Source organism: Canis aureus, chromosome 35 (genome assembly GCF_053574225.1).
Source record: "Canis aureus isolate CA01 chromosome 35, VMU_Caureus_v.1.0, whole genome shotgun sequence".
Classification (NCBI taxonomy): Eukaryota; Metazoa; Chordata; class Mammalia; order Carnivora; family Canidae; genus Canis; species Canis aureus.
This window is the reverse complement of record NC_135645.1, coordinates 7749457-7776417: the sequence shown is the minus strand read 5'-3', so window position 1 is coordinate 7776417 and position 26961 is coordinate 7749457. Positions and strand designations below refer to the sequence as shown.

The window sequence follows — 26961 nt, the reverse complement described above, 5'->3', positions numbered from 1 at the left end:
TCTAGAAAGGTTAGGTTCTGAAAAAATAAAATCCACGGTATTGAACACATTTTCTTATCACCCAATTGCCCAAAGAAAATTAAAAAAAGAATTGATTTGAAATAGCCTGACTCTTCCCTAGATCATCCATATCAAAACCATATCACCAAAAAGTATGTATTTCAAGAACTATAAATAATTCTATTGAACAAGTTTCTTGCAAAATCTTACAGGTCTAATTCACAAAACAGAGCATAATTATCTTTTAATTTAAATAAATTAACAAATTTTAAGAATGGCTGTTGTATTCTATCATTTTAATTGAAAACAAAAGCTGAGGTATAAATAAAAATTATGCTTTTCTACTGTATGACCATATTTCAATAAAGAAAACAATAACCACAGCTTTGTACTTGCCTCTATAAAAGAACTTAATATAAGGATGTGTAATGACTTTCTCCACTTGCCTCCTCCAGTTGCATTTCTAAAGAAACCACAGCATTTCAGACACAGGGCTTCAAGAATCAGCTGAGATTTAAAAATTTAAAATCTCTGCAACTCAACTACTAAGCCTAGGGAACCTCTAACATCAAATTGTGCTTCTTCTCATATGTAAATTATAATTCATAAATGAGATATTTCTGAAAAAAATATTAAGGCAGGGTAGAAAGATAAACAGGTCCTACAGATGCTATTACTAGAAGAGACTCTTAAGGCCTCTTAATTTTAATTTGTGAATGGATGTGGACAAGGACCAATCCTTTCACCCTCTTTTACATCTAGTAAAAAGGGTAGACTTATCATCTTAGCAGATATTAAAGATTTATTCTCTTTTGAGTAGTTACAGAAACTGCTGAGAACTCTTAAGGGCTATATTCTCTACTAATATGAAATCCTTAAGCATACTAGGGACAATGGTTTCTACCTCAAGCGTTCTGGAATTTTTATTCAGAAATTATCAAGCTCTTCAGACTGCTTCATCAGAGATCTGAAATAGCAGAGCTGTAAAGAATGGCAAGATAACACTGGGGATGACTTGGCATGAACATTATTAGCACATGGGACAGTCAGCAGCTAGTGTGCCAGGGAAAAGCATGACACCATTTGGCATTGTAATTTGCCGACTTAGCAATAAAACAGCTATATAAAATTTCTCTGTATAAAGAACCATCCAGTTCATTGTTTCATCTACTCTCATAATATATGCAGGAAGACATTATTACAGTACTATGCAAATGAGGAAAGTAAAACTAAGAGAGATTAACTTATCCAATATCATAAAGCTGTAAGTAGCCAGAACTCCTCACTTGCTCATACTGTCTCTGCTATATTTTACAACCTTTTTAATACAGCTGAAAGACTTACTTCATATACTATTGCTCCCCCTAAAAAAATATAATGTAAAATTGTCAGTTCCAAAGCAATAATAAGAGAATAAATGATAATCTGTTACAGTTTTCAGGCCCAAATCTTTGCTTATTTATGGCTACAGAGCTACTTCAAAAAATACTTTGGTAACCTTAGATTTCAAAACTTATCCAAAAGTAAGAGCATATGGAAAACAATAATGTGAAATAATCAATTCTGTGATATTCAAACAATTTAACGTCTGCTATTAGAAACTGTAATTTTGGATTGTAGCAACAGAGCATTGTAAGTACTGCTACCAACAAGCCAAAATACTCATGAAAAGCTGGAATCAACAAATCTGCCTTATTAAAAAAAAAAAAAAAAAAAAAATCACCACTCTGCCCAATACTAAATTTCCCAAAACACATGGTATAGTGTGAGTCTCACACCAATTACAACTAAACTGTCTCTTAAAAAATGTCACTGTTTCGTGGGATAATAACAGAACAGTGGGAACAGCTCAGCTCCAGGAAGCCCTGTTTCCTGCCAGAGGACTCTTGGGATCCTCTACTACAATTAAAATTCACTCAGGGAATATAAATTTCCTATTATAATTAGAAAATAGAATTAAATCCTAAATATATAAACAACAGACTCTTTATAAAGCAATGGAAAGATGACACACAAAAGAATTATCACTTTCTATTAAAGGTGTTAAATACAGAATATAATTTTTTAAAAACATTAGGCAGGCATATCCTCAAATAATATATGTAACCTAGTACCCAATTTCTCAAACACAGGCTTGTACCTTGTAAGCTACACCCGGTGGTTACATTTTTTTATGTCTTCTGAAGTCACTCCTCAAACCAATTCACTTTGAGAGGAACAAATGTTACAGGGTACCACTGACCACAACCAAAGTGTGGCATGAGCATCCCCAAAACAAAAGGCCACTTCAACCGTATTTAAATATTTAGGAGGTATCTGATACTGACATTCTAATTTTATATGAATGATAAATCTCATTCATACTTTGGCTGTTTGATTTGATGTTTCTTGAGACTCAGAGTTGAGGAAAAGCAACAACTACACTTTTTAACTATAAGGCTTGTAAAGGCGTCAATAAGCCACACTACCTACACAAAATGAAAAAAGTTAATAATGGGTCTAAAAATCCTCCTTTAACTCAAGAATAACCTCTCCATTTAGAAATATCTGAAAGTTAAAAGTCTGTAACAAAGCGCAGAGAAACCAGAACACCACTGTGACTATAAAGAGATGTGAAGTATTATTAAGTGTTTTTTACCTAACAACAGTATTAGTAGGGTAAACACTACACATTGTTTCTCTATATCAAATAGAAGTAACATGGGATCCCTGGGTGGCACAGCGGTTTGGCGCCTGCCTTTGGCCCAGGGCGCGATCCTGGAGACCCGGGATCGAATCCCATGTCGGGCTCTCGGTGCATGGAGCCTGCTTCTCCCTCTGCCTGTGTCTCTGCCTCTCTCTCTCTCTCTGTGACTATCATGAATAAATAAATAAAATCTTTAAAAAAAAAAAAAACAAATAGAAGTAACAGCTATTTTTATGTATATTTAAACAACAGGGCAAAGACTCTATTCAAAAATATATAAGTAACTCAAAAGAATCAAAAAGAACCTCATTTTGAGGCATGATTAAGATTGTATGAAGGGGAAACACTGACTATGTCAAATTTTCAAGTTTTAATATCAAAGTTCAAATACTCTATCTTAAGTGACTGGCTAATGAACATCTATTAAGGCAAAGTGTTCTCCCCAAACAAGACAGTTTAAAAACATGAAAACAACATCAAAATAGGCAAAATAGGGGATCCCGGGGTGGCTCAGCGGTTTAGCACCTGCCTTTGGCAGGGCATGATCCTAGAGCCCTGGGATCGAGTCCCACTTTGGGCTCCCAGCACGGAGCCTGCTTCTCCCTCTGCGTGTGTGTGTCTGTCTGTCTTTCATAAATGAAAAAATTTTTAAAAATCTTTTAAAAAACAGGCAAAATAGGGATCCCTGGGTGGCGCAGCGGTTTGGCGCCTGCCTTTGGCCCAGGGCGCGATCCTGGAGACCCGGGATCGAATCCCACATCGGGCTCCCGGTGCATGGAGCCTGCTTCTCCCTCTGCCTGTGTCTCTGTGCCTCTCTCTCTCTCTGTGACTATCATAAATTAAAAAAAAAAAAAAAAAACAGGCAAAATATATAAAGATAAGGAACTGAGGGTCCATAGAATGAGAGTTGGGACAAATTCAAAAATAAACTTATTCTTGTCATGAAACAGGGACTCTATGACCCAGAAGCTCTAGCCAGAGTGCATCTGCTCACAGCCTTGGAGTGAGACTTGGAAGGAAGGAAGGAAAGGAAGGAAGAAAGGAAGGAAGGGAGGGAGGGAGGGAGGGAGGGAGGGAGGGAGGGAGGGAGAGAGAGGAAGGAAGGAAGGAAGGAAGGAAGGAAGGAAGGAAGGAAGGAAGGAAGGAAGGAAGGAAGGAGAAAGAAAGAAAGAAAGAAGAAAGAAAGAAAGAGAGAAAGAGAGAAAGAGAGAAAGAGAGAGAGAAAGAAAGAAAGAAAGAAAGAAAGAAAGAAAGAAAGAAAGAAAGAAAGAAAGGCCAATCAAGCAGCTCCATCAGTCAAATCAACTCCAATGATCAAGAGCATGATAAAAAATTCAAAGCCATTTCTATGAAACCTAGATATGATAAATATCTTTCCGGCAGAGCCTTTGCCCACAGGCACCATTCATTTCCACATGACTCTCTGTAAAGGATTGGAAAAATAAAACAAAAAAATTACTAAAATTTCCTTTGGGGATAGGAAGAGTAAATAAAAGGAGAGGCAGGGAAAACAAAATGGACAGATGTCACCCATGGACCGACTTTTGGACAAGTTTCCTTATATGCCACTTCTAGAAACAGAAAGGAAAACAGCGTGGCAAAGGATAAACATCAGACACAAGAGATTCCAGAATCTCTGACAGTACAATAGCACCACATTTTTTTGAAAAGATTTTATTTATTTATTCATAGAGACACAGAGAAAGAGAGAGAGAGGCAGAGACACAGGCAGAGGGAGAAGCAGGCTCCCCACAGGGAGCCTGACATGAGACTCGATCCCGGGTGGGCTGCAGGCGGCACCAACCGCTGCGCCACCGGGGCTGCCCAACACCACATTTTAAATCACAGGAATATACCATTCCAATGGGATTAACAAGTATCAATTCTGAAAGACCCAAAATTCCCTTTAAGGAAAAAAAAATTCGGTTAAGTTTTTCTGCTGGAGGCGTAATAGTATGACATGGGCTCTAAAGTCTTATCAAGGTTTGAATCACATATTTATTCTACCACTTTGTATCTATAAAATGGAGATCGCTGCTACTTCATAGGGCTGTTGCAATGATTAAATAACAGAAGTGGGGCATGTTTTTAAGTGCATGCTCCACAGAGTGCGCTCAATAAATTATAGTTTCTCTGAACTTTGAATTATTGGCAGTGGAAATAGAAAAAAAAACATTCCTTTGCCCTGCTACTCTCTTTCAACACTCAGTACATGCCCTACTACATACAGTGCTTATCACAATGTTCTATAATTATTAAGAGTCTGAGTCCCTCAACTTGACTAAGGAGCTCTTAGGAAAGCAGACATTATCTGAATCATTTACATTTCCCTAATGCTAATAGCACAGGGTTCAGCACAATGCAAGTGCTCAGCAAAGGTTTGCTGCTAAATTTATGTAGAATTATTCAAGCACAATTATTGGGATTTGGGAACTATTTAATGCTGAACATTAAGCAGTGTGTCTACTTGTTCTTATGCTTGCCGTCCATCAGATACAAATCTCTAGGGATAAGGTATATATAATGGCTTTAAAGAAGAGTGGAGGGGATCCCTGGGTGGCTCAGCGGTTTGGCGCCTGCCTTTGGCCCAGGGTGCGATCCCGGGGATCGAGTCCCGTGTGGGGCTCCCAGCATGGAGCCTGCTTCTCCCTCTGCCTCTCTCTCTCTCCCTATGTCTGTCATGAATAAATAAATAAAATCTTTAAAAAAAAATAAAGAAGAGTGGATTGCTTACTGGAAATCTGGTAACAACATGAACCCAAAACAAATGACCTAATTTTTGCCACATGTGTATTTATTTATAGATAGAATTAATCTGTTCATACCATTTTCTAAGTAATTCTGGTTTCTTTGAGGCATCAATATGCAGCAATGAATAAGAACTGGGTAGGGGATACCTCTGAGGTATGAAGTTCAATTTATATCAATTTATATATAAGTATATTCTTTTTTATTTTTAAAGATTTACTTATTTATTTATTTGAGATGGAGAGTAGGTGTGTGCATGAGCAGGGGAAGGGGCACAGGGAGAGGGAGAAAGAGAATCTCAAGCAGGCTCCCTGCTGAGCACAAGAGCCCAACCTGCGGCTTGCTCCCACCACCATGAGAACATGATGACTCAAGCCAAAATCAAGAGTTGAGTGCTTAACTGATTGAGCCACCTAGACACCTCTATATGTAAGAATATTCTTTGAGTACCCTTTACAGTTGTAAGAATCACTCACAGCAGAGGAATAAGCACGTGGGAAAGTTTACTGAAAATGAAGAATGTCACCCCAAGAGAGACTCAGCAGGTGTGCGGTGGGGCTCAGAAAACTGCATTTTTAATAACTACCCCCAGTAATTCTTTTTTAAAAACATTTTTATTTTTATTTTATTTTATTTTTTTTATTTATGATAGTCACAGACAGAGAGAGAGAGGCAGAGACACAGGCAGAGGGAGAAGCAGGCTCCATGCACCGGGAGCCCGATGTGGGATTCGATCCCGGGTCTCCAGGATCACGCCCTGGGCCAAAGGCAGGCGCCAAACCGCTGCGCCACCCAGGGATCCCAAAAACATATTTATTTGAGAGAGAGAGAGAACACACATGCTCAAGTGGAAGCAGCAGGGAGAGGAAGGGAGAATCTCAAGAAGACTCCACGCTAAATGTGGAGCCCAACTTGGCCAGATCTCATGACCCTCAGATCACAACCTGAGCCAAACCAAGAGTCAGATGCATAACTGATTGTACCACTCAGGCACCCTATCCACCCCCTAATTCTTAATGCAGTTCCAACAACCATACTTTGAGAAAGAATCAGAATACCATTTAATCCCTACAATAACCTTGTGACATACACATGAAAATCATTTAACAAACGGAAGAAACCAAGGTGTTCAAAAGGTTTGGTTAATTTACCCCAGGTAACTACTCCCTTCAAAAAGTTGTACCCACAGGATTCAGAGCTATTTAAAATCAATACCCTACTACATTACTTTGCTTTAAGACCATGCCATAAAAGCAATACATAGGAGCTGAGGTCCTAAAATCAACTTTCCATTTTCAGCAAAACTGAAAATTTCAAATACTTTACAGTAGGTTCTGATACAAGTATCTATTAGATAGTGAAAAGTTTTAATTCAAAATATCCATATTTCTTTCAAACTAATTTTAATTGACTCAATTTTTATAGTTTCTTTACAAATGTTTTACTTTAAACCAAACAAACCAAAACCCAGAATGAATCCTGCTAATTTTCAACAGCCTAAACTTAAATATTATTTTACTTATGAACCATGAACAACATATGTAACATAATATGTAATATGTTAGGTTTCCTCTAAGATTTAAGGGGAAAAAAAAAGAAGGTAGAGTAACCTAGGATATTACCTGAGGTAGATTTAATGACAGAAGAATAATGCAAATTTAAGGGAGGGCAGAACATAACAATATGAAGATTACTGTTGCGGGAGAGAGAAGATGATAAGAAAGTGTGCTGGGTTAGATATCCCTTAATTGGTTAGTTGCTGGTCCTGGGTATCTTTGGAAGCTGATTAGCACTGTGTATAAGGAACAGTGAGCTACTTTGGTGTTTATATATGCATCTATTTTCAGAGTTAGTTTTTCGTGATGTGGGACAGCAGCCACCACTCATATACATTTGGAGTATTATTTATTATTATTATTTTTAAAATTTTTATTTATTCATTTGAGATAGCGAGGGAGCAAGAGAACAGTAGCAGGAGAGCGAGGGGGAGAGAGAGAAGCAGGTTCCCTGCTATACAAGACCCTGACTCAGTACTTGATCCTAGGACCCAGGATTATGACTTCAGCCGAAGGCAGAGGCTTAACCAACTGAGCTATCTCAGTGCCCCATTTGGAATATTTAAAAAAAAATAAATCCAATTCTTCCTTCTCCACTTCCTCCTCTTTCTTCTTCTTTAACAGATATGCTCTATTTTTAAACTTCTGAAAAGTAATATAATGTAGGTTAGCCAAATCAACAGTAGATTCCCAAAACTATATAGAGAGGTTTAGTCTTCACATTCACTTTTTTGTTTATTGATCAGAAAATTCATGCTTCTCCTTTTTCAGTTCCCAATATTTCCTATTTAGAATAAACCCCGCCCCCACACCCCCACCAAAAAAAGGCAGTAAACATTCCTTGTATTTCTGCAAAAGTAGCAGGTCTTGTTAACCAGTGAATTATTACTTTGTATTCTGATATATCTGCTCAGGTACTTAAATGTATGCTGTCAGTTCATTGATATTGATTTTCCTCAAAATTCTGGCTTTTATTCATTTTAGATTGTCTCATGGAACCTTATATCTGAGGCAAAATGAAGCAGTTTTATAGTACAAGATATTTTTGCAGTACATCTTAAAAGGTGTGAGGACATTTACTTAAAATGTGTGGTTATACTGGACGGTTATTTTTGTGAATTTATTTTGGAACAGAAATAAATGGCTTGATTTGTTTCCATTTTTATAGGTATTGGAAAGTGTACTACTTCAGTATCACTATAAACACATAAATATCTGAGCTAAGTCACGGTTTAAGTTTTCCTGAGAACCTATTCATTTTTATTTTGCATACTTAAACTTTCAAAGGAAAAAGATGTTCTAATTTCCGAAGCAAGTGATGAACTTTTAGAACACAATTTGTTAACAGGCTAAAACTTTTCTGTATAACCTGAGGAGAAAATACACTTAAAATATTATAACTTATTAAACTGTTGAAGTGGAAATGAGGTAGGGTAGCTCGTAAGAGCTTTACAAAAATCTCATGAATTCAGTGATTAATTTCATTTCTGCAAGGGGTAACACACAAACTTTCAAATAGTGATTAATTTTTAGTTTACAGTTACAACTATATGTTACAAACTATAGAAATGATCCCTGAAAGTATAGTCTTCAGTTACAACTATATGAATAGTGATGCTGCATTTATAGTTAATAATGAATATACTTATGACATAAATATATTAAATAACATTGTCCCCACTGATTCTAATTAGTTGGAATAAAATACATATTGGTTTTTATGTTTGCCCCCGCTTCTTCCCTCTAAAAACTAGCTTAATATCCCCTCAAACTCTCCCCATAAAGATGGACTTTAGAGAACCTAGCAGTATCATGCAAATAGGGCAAAGGACAAGTCCTAGGCTCATCACTCTACAGAACAGTACCAACAGATAACTGGGTAAATTCACAAAGTAGAGTCCACTTAGCATTTCTCCCTACAAAGCTCTGTTAGAAGAGATGCTAAAAAAAAAAAGGAAGAGATGCTAACTGGGTTCTGTTAAATAAAGGCCACTGGAATGATAAATTCCTACACTCGCAGTGGGACTATAATAAGTCTTGGTTCCTATTGTCACTAGCCTAAGAAGTATGGCTAATCCTCTTGCCAGTGGATCTTAGAAGAGTATGCTGAGTACACCTCATGCCAGGGCAGAGTACTTTCCACACTGCTGACTCATTACTTCAAGTGACAGAAGTCAAGAGGACTTAAAGGTAGGAAACACTTTCTCTTGAAAAAGAACTTTTATCTTTGGGAAATGACTATATATTCCTAACCTTGGTCTTTATCACCTCCTACTATTACCTACTTGACCTAATGATAAACTGGGACAGGACCAGCGTGAGTCAGCTAACACTGACTGCTGGAGAAATTCCTTTTTTTAACCATACCTCCAATAACGCTTCTGCGCTGTTAAAAGGAAATCAGTGGAAAAGTGAGTTCCATTTAAAATGAAAGCAAGAGATGCAATCCTATACTTCCAGTACTTGTACTGGAAATAAATCACACCTATGTAGCTTTGTAAATTAGTAATTCTCATATACATGTTTATGTTATGCATATCCTATTTTGTAAGTATTCTCTCCTATCAATGGTGAGTGTTAGGATGACAGAAAGTTTCAAAATTCTAAAGAACAGAAAAGGAAAGAATATACAATAGAATTTTTGGTTCAAATACATTGTCATTATTGATTAATTCATCACATGCTTAATAAGCACTATCTGTGTACCAGACTGCTAAGAACTAGGGTTACAAAAAATGAGTAAGATCAAGAAGGCCCCTTCGTTCATGGGAATTTCTGTTGAAAGAGCATTTATTTACTTATTAATGAATCCAGATTCAATATTTATTCAAAATATGGGTTCAGTATTTCTTATAACATAATAGGGCCAGATACCTTACAGATTATTTTAACTAAAGCCTCACTTAATCAGAACAATCCTGTGAAATGTATGAAATTACCTCCATCTCACAGATGAGGAAACAGATTCCAAGAAGTTAAGAAACTTACTAGAGATTACAAACTATTAAAAAAGGCTACATTAAAACAGCTGTTCTAATTCCAAGTGTCAACTCTATCACTAATGTATCAACCTGCTTCTAAGAAAAGGCCAAAGAGGAAAAGATACTAACTAGTCAATGCCCAGATTACTAAATTAACTCAAATCATGTATAGAAATAAAGATATAAAAATCTTTAAAAACATCCTTGTATGAACATATGGAAATAACAGAACCAAAAATCCACTGAAAACTTTTCCAAGCTGAGCTCCTCCAAGACTCTATCCAATACAACTCTCCATTCTGTACAATACTGGTACTTCACAGACAAAATGTATTTTAATAAAAGTTAGCTACAAAATAAATATTTGTAGAGTCATCCTATTTTCTCACTAATTTCCATCATAAAGCTGAAACTACATACCCATTGAAGAATATTACAGTAGATGTAGTTTAAGGATTCAGAGATTTGATAAATAGTTCTATAGATCGGCAAGGTCAATAGAAAGCCATCTAATCCATTAAAGTGTCACTTTAAATTTCATCAAGAAGAAAAATACTATTTACCCCATATTGAGACCCTATACACATAACCCACCATTGCACTCCTCTGTCCAAGTACCTACATTACCCAAAAGAGAGCAAAGTAAACAGAGAAGAGAACAAATGTACCTAACAATCCAGGCACGATGGCAGATAGAGAAGAAATGGTGAACTTCAGAAGCCCATAAAAGCAACTGAACCTCGCCAATTTCATTAATAACATCCATCAAAAAGCAAGTGAATGCCATCAGGGAAATACAAATCAAAACCACAATGAGATACCACCTCACATCAGTGAAAATGGTGAATATTAACAAGACAGGAAACAACAAATGTTGGAGAGGATGTGGAGAAAGGGGAACCCTCTTGCACTGTTGGTGGGAATGTGAGTGAACTGGTGCAGCCACTCTGGAACACTGTGTGGAGGTTCCTCAAAGAACTGAAAATAGAACTGCCCTACAACTAAGCAATTGCACTGCTGGGGATTTACCCCAAAGATAACAGATGCAGTGAAACACCGGGACACCTGCACCGCGATGTTCATAGCAGCAATGTCCACAACAGCCAAACTGTGGAAGGAGCCTCGGTGTCCGTCAAGAGATGAATGGATAAAGATGCTGTGGTATATGTATACAATGGAATATTACAACAAATACCCACCATTTGCTTCGACGTGGATGGAACTGGAGGGTATTATGCTGAGTGAAATAAGTCAATCGAAGGACAAGCATTATATGGTCTCATTCATTTGGGGAATATAAAAAATACAAAAGGGAATAAAGGGGAAAGGAGACAAATGAGTAAAAATATCAGTGAGGATGACAGAACATGAGAGACTCCTAACTCTGGGAAACGAACAAGGGGTAGTGGAAAGGGAGGTGGGTGGGGGGTTGCGGTGGCTGGGTGACAGGCACTGAGGGGGGCACTTGACGGGATGAGCACAGAGTGATATGCTATACATTGGCAGATTGCAAATTGAACTCCAATACAAAAAAAAAAAAAAAAGCAAGTGAAGCAACATCCTCCTGCAATTAACTGTGTCCCAAGTAGACAGGATCTGATGATTTACAAATGTCCTTAGAAAACTGAATTCCAAATAAAGAGAATATTTTAGTTGTGTTATTCGACTTCTTGGGTAAATATTCCAGACAACCTGGCCAACAAAATAAGTGGACTCCAGAAATTAACCTGGACATCTTAGGTTTTCCTAATAAGAAATTTCCCAGATTTCTTACTTCTGAAAGAGTGTGAAAACAATTCTTATGGTATCGGTCCAATACATGTACACAAAGCCAAATGAACCACTAACTTTCTAATTTTCCAGCTTACATTTTCAACTATGAATAGCATTCCTACATGAATAGTTAATACACATAAACCCTCCCTCTTCTCTGAAAACTTCTTTCCCCTTCCACTGGGTTGAGCACATGAACATATTCCCTCAAGTATTTATTTCTTCCTAGACTAGACTGTCACAATTCAACAATAAATTATAAACTCCCTTTCTCACAGACATACAGCCTAATAATAATAACAAATATTATTTACACAATAATTGTCCAGTTATGTATTAACTGAGGTACGATTATATAAAAGAGAATTACTGGATGCAAGGGAACCTACAATGAAGGATCTGAATCTAATCAGGGTTGGGTTGCCTTGAGAAAGTGATATTTCAGTTTTAGCTTGAAAAGTTGAAGGGGACTTAAGGACAATGAGGTGGGAAAAAATAATAAAGGCACAGAAAAAGAAAGACACTGAAGGAATTCAGCAAAAGATGGGAATAAAAAAGGGTAGTCAGTCACAAAAGACCATATTATTCATGATCCTATTTATATGAGGTCCAGAATAAGCAAATCTATGGAAATGGATGGTAAGTTAGTAGTTACCAAGGGCTGAGGAGGGAGATGGGGAGGAAACAGGGAGTAACTACTAATGGGTTAAGATATTTCCTTTGGGGATGACGAAAATGTTCTAAAATTAGATTATGGTGACAGGTGCACAACCCCATATAAATATTGAAAGTAACTGAATTGTATACTTTAAATCAGTCAATTTTATGGTATGTAAATTGTATTTTAATAAAGCTGTTAAAAATAAGATAAAAATATATCCTCCCTAAAATGTGGAGGATACAGCTAAATGTTTTTTACAAAAGCCAGTGAACCTCAGCAAAGACAGAAAGGCCACCATCCGCCAGGTTAATGTATAATGTACTAAAGTTGAGAAAAGAAACAAAAACCCGCAAAAATGGAATGTACTCCTGGCTTGGTGGTGGAAAAGATGTGCAGAAAGGACTGCACTGGCTAGGGAACTTCTCTATTTACCTCACTACCACATCCCCTCAAACTACAGAAAAGTAAATTAAAAACAACAGCCACATTCTTAGATCATAAAGATACCCAAGATAAGGTGAAAAAGAGGAAGAACTCACTAATGAATATTATATCACAACAAAAGTTCTCCGCAGAGCTGCTCAATTTAACCATAAGAAAGTTGAAAACAGGGGAACCTGCATGGTTCAGTTGGTTGAGAGTCTGCCTTCGGCTTGTGTCATGATCTTAGGGTTCTGGGATCAAGCCCCAAGAGTGGGGAAATCCCTGCTCTGTGGGGAGCCTGCTTCTTCCTCTCCCTCTCTGCCCCTCCCCCTGCTTATCTTGCTCTTTCACTCTGTCAAATAAATAAAATCTCTGAAAGAAAGAAAGAAGGAACAAAACACTGACATGAACACAACTACAGGAAAAACATGCAAAAGCCATACCAAAAACTGTATCTGGAAGAAAATAATCTAAAGACAGGAAAAAATTCCTTCTGAGAGTTCAGTGTTATAAGAGAACTTGGTAAGAACATAAAATAACTAAAACGAGAATACAAAGATAAGGTCATAAGACAACAGAAAATTTTTGAAAAGAAAATTGTTTTGGTCCTTGTATTCGTTTCCTGTGGCTGCAGTAACAAATTACAATAAACTGGGTTGCTTAAAACAACAGAAATTATTCTGGGCTGTATTCCCTCTGTAGGCTGTCAGAATGTATTCCTTGTCTCTTCTAGCTTCAGGTAGCTGTCCATGTTACTTGACTTGGACGCTTCATGGACGCATCATTCCAACCAATCTCTGACTCGATAGTCACAGAGCCTCCTCCTGTGTTTGTTCTCTTCTGTGTATCTCTTATAAGGGGACCTTTCAGTTGGATTTAGATCCCACCCAGATAATTCAGGATGATCTCATTTCAAAATCCTTAAATTAATTGCAATCTGCAAAAACCCTTTTTCCAAATAAGGTAACATTCACAGATTGCCAGAATCTGATGTGAATATGTTTTGCAGGGCCATTTTCAGCTACCACAGTTCTCAATTTGTTTCTTAGTTTACCCAAACCAGCAGAGATCTAATAAACTAGAAACAGTAATGGACAGAAGAGACTGGGTAAAATATCCATACAGGGAAGAAAGGAAGTCACAGTAATGTAGAGGGAATCAATGAAGAAACGAAAATAATTCTGGAGATGATAATAAATGTGGAAAACAAAAACGATTCAACATAATGATAATTATTGTTTCAAGAATGCATTTCAGCAAGTGAACAGAAAAAGTATTCAAAGATACAAATTTCCTTGAAAATGAGCAAATTGTACCTATAGAACAAAAAGATATAGAGTATACCAAAAAGAATGGACTCAAAATGACTGAATTAAAAAAAGATTCTATAAAGCATCCAAAACAAAAAAACTTAGTCACCTACAAGCAAGGAGGAGACAATTATGGAAAAAACAAAAGACTAGTTACAAAAAAACAGGCCAAGCTTTTTTCTACTATTGTTTGGCTCATGACTTTGGGAAGTCAAGGAACCTCCTTTGTAGACCTCAGTTACCCTCTGTAAACTGAAAGAACTGAATAAATATAAACTTTTAGATCTCCTTTCAGCTCTGAAAATGGATGGGTCCATGACAGCCAAAAGAAAAGCATAAATTTCAAACACTAGGTTTTACAGCATATTTCTCACCTTCCAATTTCTACTCAGTTACAGGGTGAGAAAGAAGGAACTTATTCTTTTAGTCATTCTTCCCATCCCCAAATCTACCATATTTTACCTAGCAAATCAACAAATTCTTAAAATTTTATTTACTTTTAAAGATTTTTATTTATTTATTCATGAGAGACACAGAGAGAGAGAGAGAGACATAGGCAGAGGGGGAAGCAGGCTCCCTGTGGGGAGCCTGATATGGGACTCGATCCCAGGACCCTGGGATCATGACCTGAGCCAAAGGCAGGCACTCAACCACAGAGCCACCCAGGTGCCCCAATCAATTTTTTTTAAGTCAATACTCAAAGTAAAATAAAATTAGGCATTCTTGAACACAATTAATTAGCTCTTGCCAAATGAGTTCTTAGAAAGATTTTATCAGTTTACAATTTTACTCATCATTGTTGGAGGATTAATATTTGAAAACTGTTAAAAATGCCTTTACATTGTTCCTACATATCAAACAAGGATATTAGAAAAAAAAAGTCACTGAATAAAGAAGTATTAGGAACAGCAAGAAGGTATCTGCTGGAGCAAGAGTCATAAAAGGTAAGGTGTACATAAGGAGAGAACTGAAGGTTTAAAACTCCAGTAGTAGTTTTCAATATGAGCCAAAGAGCCCCTGTAAGGATTTGCTATTTCAAGGGGGTCTCTACACAAGTCTATACACAAATCAACCATGGTTGGAATAGAGCAATAAATAACATCATACACACATACACACGTATATTCTTAAATATGAAGTCCTGTTTTATATGAGCTCCTGCTTTGATTAAGTATAATTTTCCTAAAAAGTAGCAGCAGCAACAACAAACAAAGCCTTTCACCTAGTATTTCCCTTGCCAGGAATATGGTAGGGAAAAAAGTAATCAAAAACTAAGAAAAAATGATTGACTTCTATTATAGATACTCAATGAAGCACTATATATAGTATCACTAAACTGGAACCAATATACATGCCCAATAACAGAATCATTAGGTAAATATATGTTCACACTGGACAGAGTATTTAACAGCCATTAAAATTACATTTTCAAAGAATACTGAAGGAACTTTGTAAGAAAATATTCATGATATAAGATTACATGAAAAAGCAGGTTACAAACTGCTATGCACTATGTGATTCCAATTTTGTAAACAAATGTTACATAGACAATTACACCAAAATATAAACAGGAGTTTTCTCTGGATGATGAGAATACAGGTTAATTTTATTTTCTTTTTTGTACCTCTCTGTAATTTTTGAATTCTCTACAACTAAGTATGTAATTTTTTAAAAGATGAATTTGCTTAAAGTTCTAAGAAGATAACTCTTTTCATAAAGTATTTTATAATCTAACATTTCTTCACTGGGGTCTAAAAAATCCAAGCATGCTTAGGGAACTATTTAAAGTAAAAATGAGCAAATGTATACTACCTGAATAACTTATCCTTAGTTCTAAAATTCAGCATAAAAGCATTATGAAGAAATGGATTGAGTGCCTCCTTCATGGTCAATGTTTACTGTTCCAAATAAGCACTGATTCTTGTACACAATACAGAAAAGAATGACAAGAAAATAAGCGTAATAAATCATAAATTATGATGTATGTCTAAAAAATTTCCTAAACCGTTATATCTGTATTCAGATTCAACTTTTATGAACCATCCTGTGACTATTCTTTTAAACCCTAGAACAATCAAGGAGATATAACTATTTAACAGATGAAAGAATTGAAGAGGCCAGCCCAGAGCCTTACCACATCACAAATGGAACCTGCTAAAGCTGATTTACCTCACCAAAAACTGTTCCTCCCCCAAAAACTATTTAAAACTGTCTCAACACTACAGCCATAGATCCCTCCAGCCTATGAAAGATTTCAAGGACTAAATCTACCACGTCATATCTTTGTTTACCTAAGTCTTCACCAGAAATGCAAGCCTTTCCCATTTGTTATTATATATTCCTGAATCTACTCTACATATCCATCTTATCTGAGTCAATTCCTCATTCCTGCCCTTTCTGGAATGTCCTCTCAATTACCAGTCTGTAACCAACAAACTCCACCTTCCAGCCTTAAGAAAAATGTAACTACCTCAAAGACACTACTTTCATAAATCTCACAAAGGCTAAGGTTATTCAATTACTCCACACATCTCAAAATAACATCCTCCTTGCTCTTTATTCCCATTTCAGGACCTATGGTCATCTACAACAACAAAAAACCCATTTCTGATTACTTGAGGCCCTATGTTGCTTCCTCCTCTACCAACTTCTAAATGTTGGAGTTCTAAGTTTGTTCCTAGATTTCCTTTCTCTTCTGTCTCTATAATCTCCCCAAATTATTTTAGGCATTCCCAGAACTTAAAATACTTGGCATTTGAATTATCATTTGAGACCTGTTGGTTCTCCAACTTACTTCTGTAGCCCAGACTAGTCTTTGAACCTTTTATAATCCACTTTCTACTTCAGAATTACACTTGTCGGGGCACCTGAGTAGCTCAGTCAAGCACCAAACTCTGGGTTTCAGCCCAGGTCACGATCTCAGGGTCACAAAATTGAGCCCTGCATCAGTGTCTATGCTGGATGGAGCCTGCTTAAAATTCTGTCTCCCTCAGCCCCTCCCACCCTCACATGGGTGCTTGTTCTCTCTCTCTCTCTCTCAAAAAAAAAAAAAAAAAGTTACACTTGTCTATCTCATTCCTCTGATTAAAACACTGGCAGGGCTTCAAAATGTTTTACAAGACTGGTTTGACTCTCAAGCCATTCTTCCTCTTGCTCACTATAATTCGTTACACTACGCTTCTTTCAATTTATTGAATACACAAAGCTCTTTGCCTCTTCGGGACTTCTTATATGATGTTTCACTTTGCCTAAAATGTTTTTTCTAGCCCATTAGCCCATTCCTTTTTATCCTTTAGGCTTCAGCTTAAAAGTCATTTCCACAGAGATGACTTCTCTATCCAAATCTAAATTTCCTCTGTTATCCTCTCACAGTAACTAGTTCTTTTTCTTCAAAACACTTATTATTTGTAAATAAGTAAATACACAAATAATATCCTAACCATATTAAGCATACAAACTACATCTTTGGAATGAATAAAAAAAAAAATCAATCAATGAATGGGATTGCCCACAACCATATAGTTAACACACAAAAGATTCGATCTAAATTTTAATATACAATAATGTCCCTATAATTCATCTCAAACATATAGCTACATTTAATATTTAGATTTGATAATCCTTATTTTAAAAGGATATGGGGCAGCCTGGGTGGCTCAGTGGTTTAGCGCCGCCTTCGGCCCAGGACGTGATCCTGGAGACCAGGGATCAAGTCCCACGTCAGGCTCCCTGCATGGAGCCTGCGTCTCCCTCTGCCTCCCCCTACCCTCTCTCGAATAAATAAATAAAGTCTTAAAAAAAAAAAAAAAAAAGGATATGGTATAGTTTCGAGTTATCTTATAATGTAAAAATACAAGGACCAGAATACTAAGAAATGTAACAGAAGGTCTGGATTTTCAAAAAAAGTTTTAATTTCAACACTTCTCAAAATATTCCTAAAATGCTTTCTAATGTGAATAAACAAGAGACCACTAATATAGAGGTTTCATATTTTAAATAATATAATATTTTGGAATGAAACATACATAAAAATTTCCAGAAAAAGTAGTAATCTATATTCTTAAAAGAGCCCGCAAAAACCCACCTAACAATGGTTAAATAGGCCTTAGTACTAATTGCACAAATCTGAGTTCTGGGTCCAAGAAGTAGGACTCTAGTGAAAGAAGGCTGAGGATAAGCAGAAGAGTTCATTTGAGTCCCTGGGTAACCAGCTTGTTTTTGGACTCTGCCACATTCTAACCCTCTTTTCCCCATGCCCAGACTGATGCATTCAACAAGGGACACAGTATGAAATAGAAGGAGAGAAGGAAAAAAGTACTTATTAAACACCTGACAAGTACAGCGTTGGGTATATCGTACTTCACTTACTCCCACAATGCAGTTATTATCACCTTTTGTTTTCCATGGAGTGTTTAACCCTAAGCCTATAAACTCTTTCCACTATTTCTTAAGCAACCTACTCTAATAATTGTATAATTAACTGTTCAATGTGCTGTCCACAAAGAGTTAAGACACGTCTGCATTTTTCACCAATTTTCATATAAAGAGCTCAAAATCTCTCAGGTGAATGGATGACTGAATCAATAAATGAATGAATGAAAGACCAAAATAAACTCAAGTATCATATCCTCTGTGCTTTCCTAACCATTCTAAACTACAATGATTATTTTTCCTGCGAGTGACACTGATTCTACTTGTGCTATTTAATAGTCACTAACTAAAATTGAAGCTATTAAAGACCAGAAAGTGATTAGTCTGAATTGAGATGTACTATAATACCTAACAGATGATGAGACTTAGTATAAAAAATAGAATGTAAAGTATTTCAATAATTTTTATATGTATTACATGTTGAAATGTTAATTTTTATATATGGGGTTAAATATATTACCCAAATTAATTGTACTTAATTTTTAATGTGGCAATTAGAAAATTTTAATTATTTATGTGCCTTGTAATATATTTTTACTGAACAGTACAGATCTATACCATCAATCCATATATACCAGCTTATGTATTACCATCTCTTTTGTTATTTAAATATCCATGTGTTTATGTTTCCCTAAAATGAAGTGTCCCTAGGCTTATAATATTACAATACGAACTGGAATATACTTTTTCAAACAGATGTATTAAGTTGTGATTCACATAATTCACCCACTTAAAGTGCACAATTCAATGATTTGTAATATATTCACAGGATCGTGCATCCATCATCACAATTTCAGAACATTTTTGTTACACAAAAGAGAAACTCTGCACCCCTTACCCATCATCCTCAAATCCTTCCATCCCGCTAGTCCCAGGGAAACACTAATCCACTTTCTAGCTCTATAGATTTGCTGATTTTGGACACAATATATAAATGGAATCACGTGGTCTTTAATGATTGGCTTCTTTCACTTAGAGTGTTTTTCAGTTTCAACCATGTTATATGGTACATTTTGATTTCTCAGGATTACTCAATAATATTCCATTGTATGGATATACCACATTTTGTTTCTCCATCATCTGACAGACATTCCGGTGTTTCTACTCTCTGGCTATTATAAATAATGAAGCTATGAACATTCATGTACATGAACACTATTATATATCTGAAACTGCTGGATCATATGGTCACCTGATCTCTAACTATGTAAGGTACTATCTCGTTGCTTTCCAAAGCAGCTGCACTGTTTTCCATTTTCATCCACAGTTTCTGAAGGTTCTAATTTATCTACATCCTCACAAACTTGATATTGTGACTTATGATTCTAGCTATTCCAGGGGATGTAAAGTTGTATTTCACTGTATCATTGATTTAGATTTTCCTGATGGCTAATGATGTTAAACATCTTTTCATGTGTTTATGGACAATTTATTTTCTTTGTAGAAATGTCTGTGCCAAATTTTAATTGAATTACTTTGTCTTTCTTATCGAGTTATAAGATTTATTTATATTTTCTAGGTACAAGTCCTCTATCAGATACACAATTTGCAAATATTTTCTTTCTGTAGATTGTCTTTTCTATTTCTTGACGGTGTTTTGATGCATAAATGTTTTTATTTTTGATAATGTTCAATTTATTTCTTTTTGTTGCTTGTGCTATTGATGTGACATCTAAGAAGCCACTGTCTAATTTAAAGTCACAAAGATTTAACTCCTTCTTTCTCCCTAAGAGTTTTATGTTTAGCTCTTCACACAGGTCTTTAATCTATTTTGAGATAATCTTTGTATATGGTATGAAGTAGTTCAACTTCACTGCTTTTACATGTGGATATCCATTTGTTCCAGACTGTGGAAAAGACTATTCTTTTCCAACTTGTCTTGGTATCCTTTTCAAAACCAACTGATCATAAATGTCAGGGTTTATTTTTTTTCTAACCCTAAGTATCTCAGAATGTGACTTTAGAAACAGGGGCTATAGAGGTAATCAAGTTAAAATGAGGTTATTCGGGTGGCCTCTAACCCAAGGTAACTGGTGTCCTAATAATAAGGGGACTTTTGCACACAATCACATGCAAAGGGAAGATAATGTGAAGACATACAGGGAGAAGACATCCAGGTGAATGGAGTGATGCACGTACAAGCTAAGGAATGCAACAACTGTTGGCAAATACCAGAAACTCTAAGAGGCAAGGAAGGATTCTTCCCTACAGCTGTCAGCACATCGCTTGTCCAACATCTCGATTTTTGATTTCTAGCTTATGAAACTATGAAACAATAAACTTCTCTTGTTTTAAGCCACCTGGTTTTGGGTACTTTATGTCAGTCCTAGAAAACTAATACAGATCCCTTACATTTCCATATAAATTTTAAGATCAGTTTATCAATTCCTGCAAAAAGGCAGTTGAAATTTTGATGGAGATCACACTGAACCTGTGTATGACAAGAGTACTGCCACCTAAAACAATATTAAGTCTTTTAATCCATGAACATGGAATGTCTCTCCATTTATTTAGGTCTTCTTTAATTTAGGTCTAATTTAATGTCTTGTAATTTCCAGAATAGAAGTTTTGTGCTTTTTTTTAATTTTTTAATTTTTTATTTATTTATGATAGTCACACACAGAGAGAGAGAGAGAGAAGCAAAGACATAGGCAGAGGGAGAAGCAGGCTCCATGCACCGGGAGCCCGACGTGGGATTCGATCCCGGGTCTCCAGGATCGCGCCCTGGGCCAAAGGCAGGCGCCAAACTGCTGCGCCACCCAGGGATCCCAGTTTTGTGCTTCTTTCATTAAATTTATTAAGCAATCAAATTTATTGTTAAATGTTACATATTTTACTTCTTTTGACGCTACTGTAAATTGAACTGGTTTCTTATAATTTATCAATTTTACTACCTAAAAATACAACCGATTTTTTTAACATTGATTCTCTATCTTGCTGAACTCATCAAATTTAATAGTGGATTTCTTTACATATCTGCAAACATAGTTTTACTTTTTTTTTTTAAGATTTTTTATTTATTTATTCATGAGAGACAGAGAGACAGGCAGAGACACAGGCAGAGGGAGAGCAGTCTCCAGGCAGGGAGTCCGGGCCCCCAGGATCCCACCCTGGGCCAAAGGCAGTGCTAAATTGCTGAGCCACCCGGGCTGCCCAGTTTCACTTCTTTCTGACCAATCTGGATGCTTTTTCTTTTTCTTACTAAAGTGCCCTAGCAAGAACCTCAAATACAATGCTGAACAGAAGTGGCAGAAGTATGTATCCTTATTTTGCTTCTGATCTTAGGGGAAAGCATTCATTTAGTCCTTCACCATGAAGCATGATGTTCGCCTGTGGTTTTTTCATAGCTGCCCTCATTAGGTAGAAACTCCTTCCTATTCCTCACTTGCTGAATATTTTTATCATGAATGGAATGTACTTTTTAAAAGTCTCTGTAGTTTACACATATATAGCTTGTTGGCGCTCTGTGGTGTACTGAATGACTAACACCAGCATCAGGTACAACTTGTCAAAAAAAAAATGTCTTGGGTGTTTTTTTTTTTAAATCTAGCAGGAAAATATAAATACTGGTTTATTCTGATAATTCAGAAGATATCCTCATTAAGAATATTTATGTTGTCTAATTCTGATCACTAGAGTTTTTTTGTTGCTTTATTTTGTTTTGCACATCCTCAGGGTATCACCAATTTTAGCTTCTAAGAGAAGGGATACCATGAGTCATTTAGTTGCCAAATGACTCTGAGAATAAAGACTTAATTTAAAAACAAATCTGGAATCCGACTTTCGGTTTCAACTCAGGTATGATCTCAGGGTCATGAGATCCAGCCCCCTGTCGGGCTCTGTGCTCAGTGTGGAGTCTGCTTGGAATTCTTTCTCTTCCTCTCCCTCCTCCTGCTTGCTTGCTCTCTCTCTAAAAGAAATAATTAAAATATTTTTAAAAATATTTTTAAAAAGAAATCTATGCAGGAGTGCCTGGGTGGTTCAGTCAGTTAAGCATCTGACTCTTCATTTTGGCTCAGGTCATAATTTCAGGGTTGTGAGATTGAGCCCTGTGACAGGCTCTGTGCTGAGCATAGAGCCTGCTTAAGATTCTCTCTCTCCTCTCTGCAGCTCCCCCTCACTCTTGCACGCTCTCTCTCTCTCAAAAAAAAATCTATGCCACATAGCAATTTTAAGAAAGGAATTGTTTACACAGAGATCAAAGTAACAGTATACCTTGATAAAGGGTTGAGAAGTCACATTTACAAATTCTGTATCATATAAACAAATGTAACCTAAAAATCAAATTTGCTTTGACAAAACTCCAACATTCAATTATCATCCCAATATCTTATTTACCAAATACACAGAAATGCTGAGTACAGAAGTACTGAAATACCCATTATTCATTAGCAATTACTCAAAACAAATAGGGAACTGCTTAGCTTTTATTCAAGGTGTTACCCCTAAAGAACCCTGGCTCTATCTTACCCAGTCCTAACTTTAAAAAATAGACAAGAATTTCTTAGTTACATTGAAAATGGTTCCTCTATATACTCTTTTTTTAAAAATCAAATAATGAGATACTAGAAAAGAATACTTTTAAAGTAATACCTTATCCATAGCAATTAAGAAACACATGCTTCTCTGTCCAGAAATTCTGTGACAGATACTGAAGAACTGAAGACGTGTTACCTTAAAGAACTCAAACACTTACTGGAGAGAAAACTCAAACACAACCTAAATAAGAAATGATTCTAAATATATAACCAAGCAGAGTATATAATACATCATATGCAAAGGAATGAAATACATTTTATAAAGTGCTATAATTCTTCTTTCACCATCTTCTTATATACTTTGGTCTTAAGCTATTTGATGGTATTTATTGATTTTAAAAAATACTAAGCATGTTGAATGAAGCACTTTTTTTTTTTTATTTAACATTTTATGCTCTTTAAATGATGGTATTCTAGGTCATTCATTAAGCTCCCTTGTGTAAATCTGCTTCTGCCAGAAAGTTCTCAATAATAACAGAAAAGGTCCAAGTGTGTTGTTTATTTCTGTTTATATTATTTCTCTACAATACACAATAAGGAATAATAGAGAATAGTGAATTAAAAGTATATAAAACACTTGAGGGTTCTTTATTATTAATAATATTGTTCCATAACTGTAATGTAGGCAAGCTATTATCCTAAATACAATTATTTAGTATAAAAATACCTTTTATAAATGAGGAAACTGAAGCACATTTAGGTAACAGTTAAGTAACTGGTCCAAGGTCAAGCTAGTAGAGATGCTTGGGTGGCTCAGTGGTTGAGCATCTGCCTTTGGCTCAGGTTGTGATCCTGGGGTCCTGAGATCAAGTCCCATATCAGGCTCCCTGCAGGGAGCCTGCTTATCCCTCTGCCCATGTCTCTGCCTCTATCTCTGTGTCTCTCATGAATAAATAAAATCTTAAAAAAAAAAAGTCACAGCTAGTAAATGGCATATTCAGAATCTTATGAATAAAAGAACTTATTCCAGAGCCCAAGCTCTTACTTCATACATTACTACCTCCTCAGCTATTTGTAAGTTCTATATGTCAAAATGAAGATGGTAATCTCAGGTTTCTTATTTTAATAATCATAATTCACATTTGAGCATACCCCATTGAAAGAAGACACCAAAAGCAGGACAGTCTTCTCTAAAAATTGTGTTAGATCAATTGAACATCTACACACAAAAAGAAAAAAAAAATAGAAACTGAACTTACACCCTCCACAAAAATGAACACAAAATGGAACATAGACCTAGAGTAAAACAGAAAACTATAGAGCTTCTAAAACATAACAGGAGAAAATCTTAGGTTTGGGGAGGGAGGGAATATATGAGAATGCTCTGTTCTTTCTGTTCAATTTTTCTGTAAACTGGAAATTGCTCTAAGAAATAAAATCTAGAAGAAAGAAGAGAAAAGAAAAGGGAAAGGGGAAAAGTAAGGAAGGGAAGGGGAAAGGGGAAAACAAAAGGGGAAAGAGAAAGAAAAAGAAAGGAGAATGGGCATTATAGCACAATGGCCCTAAGCCACTAGAGTCTGTGTCACTTGGAAAATTAATGTCATTAAAAATTTGAGGGGATAGCATGGTTTGAATTTTTATTTTGCTTTGTTTTTGTTATCTCATTACACATGCCTTGCCCTCAACTCAATCTAATAAAAATAAAAACCTTTGGGAGTAGGACCCTAAGTCATGTATGTTTACAAAAACTCCCAAATGATTCTACCACCAACATGACGTAAAGGGGCCTTTTAACTTTTGAGATAAACAAACTGGTTAGATTGCTGCTTTATACTAACTTAGCACATGACACAACTTCTTTGCACCTCAGTATTCCCAAATGTAAAATGAAAGGATTAAACTTGACAGACAAGAACATTAACCAGAAATATTAGGGTCATGTTCAGTTCAAAATTTCTTTCGGCTTACCTGAATGTAAGTTTGAACTTAAAATGATTTCTATACCACATACTCCTTTACTTATCTTAAACCTAATCAAGATAGACACAGAATTTTCATTGTTTTAACTAAGATGATACAAAAGACCTTTAAACTACAACTAAACTGCCTTACCTGATCAAATAAACCAAAGCTTTTTCGATCACAATTCTGTCTTCACGAAAACAGGAGCATTTAGTCTTTTCCATCTTTTTGAGGTATTCGAAAAGAATATCAAGAGCGTAAGTTAAGAATAGGAGATAACTATAAGAAATCAGATATTCTCAAGAAGGCAATTCAATAGATAGGCTGCCAGTATTTCCTAACTTTCAACGTGAGCAAAGACCAGCACACACTAAACCCAATGCCAGCATGGTGCAATTTCCTTGCCTTAAAATTGGCTTTACTACCATGCTGAATGTCAAAAGTCACTTCCTAAAAAACTAAAATTTATGATCTACCATCAATACCTAGGACACAAAACAGCACCTGTATACCACATAACATGGTATGTAGTAGACAAGTATTTTTCAATTAACTTATAGCAACCTAATGGTTGTTGAACATTTACTCTATGTCAGACACTATGCTCAGCAATGGAATAGAACAGTGAACAAAATCAAGTCCCTGTCTTCATGAACTTTATTTATACTCCAGGAGGAAAAACAGACTAATACATGCCAAGGGGCAATAAATGCAATTTTAAAAGATAAAACATGGTAAGGGGTAGGGCATTTATTCACTGAGAAAGGCCATTAAGAGAGCTTTCTGACAATGACGAAAATGTTTTATACTTTGCTTGATCTGAGGGGTAGGGTATTCACTGAGTTGTAGGTTAGCCTTTATGCAATCTGCTGTAAGTTATACCTCCAAGTGTGTTTTCAAGTTTGCTAAAAACAACATTTAAAAGACCAACCCTGGGCAGCCCCAGTGGTGCAGCAGTTTAGCGCCGCCTGCAGCCCAAGGTGTGATCCTGGAGACCGGGGATCGAGTCCCACATCAGGCTCCTTGCATGGAGCCTGCTTTTCCCTCTGCCTGTGTCTCTGCCTCTCTCTCTCTCTCTCTCTCTCTCTCTGTGTTTCTCATGAATTAAAAAAAAAAAAAAAAAAGACCAACCCTACCCAGCTCCAATGATGATTTCCTCTTGATTACCACAATATAATTCCAGGTCAAGGGACTATATAACCTCATAGCTACATAGAAGTACACTTTCTAGAACATACATCATCTCATGTTTCACTGTGTATATTCAGCTTTCCAACTGTAATGTGCTTGCCTCTACTGCCCCACAGTTCGTTGCTTAAAACCAGATCATTTAGAAAGATAATTTAATAAGCATCTACTATACTCATACACGTTAAGGCAAACCACATTCTTGCCTTATCTTCCATAAAAGATAAAAATGGAATAGTGCTAAAAAGGAGTCTACAACTAACCATGGTAAATACAGTAAATCCATCTTTAACCATTTAGCACCATTTAGTTCTTCCTTCTTTCCCCACTACCCAAAATCCCAGAGTTTCTGGTTTAGAGAGAAACATAATGAATGCAAGAACTGAGCACTTAAATCATTCCATGATCCATAAAGAGAAAGTCCAGCATAGTAACCAAGAATATGTAGTCTGGAGCCAGACAACTCGGATTAAATTCTGGCTGTACCACTCACTACTTATTTTTTAATTTTTTTTTTTTATTTATGTATGGTAGTCACAGAGAGAGAGAGAGAGAGGCAGAGACATAGGCAGAGGGAGAAGCAGGCTCCATGCACCGGGAGCCCGACGTGGGATTCGATCCCAGGACTCCAGGATCGCGCCCTGGGCCAAAGGCAGGCGCTAAACCGCTGCGCCACCCAGGGTTCCCCTTATTTTATCTTAGCCAAGTTTATTTATTTCATTTCCCTATGCCGCAGGCTGCTCATCTATAAAATAGGGATAACA

General features: G+C 36.3%; 1 protein-coding gene and 1 pseudogene across 3 annotated transcripts in view; both read right to left on the bottom strand.

The window, feature by feature from the left end:
* GSK3B (glycogen synthase kinase 3 beta) overlaps window positions 1–26961 on the bottom strand; it is a 203357-nt gene that overhangs the window by 142968 nt on the left and 33428 nt on the right. The window lies entirely within an intron of this gene.
* On the bottom strand, window positions 8502–8581 carry LOC144305635 (small nucleolar RNA U3; annotated as a pseudogene).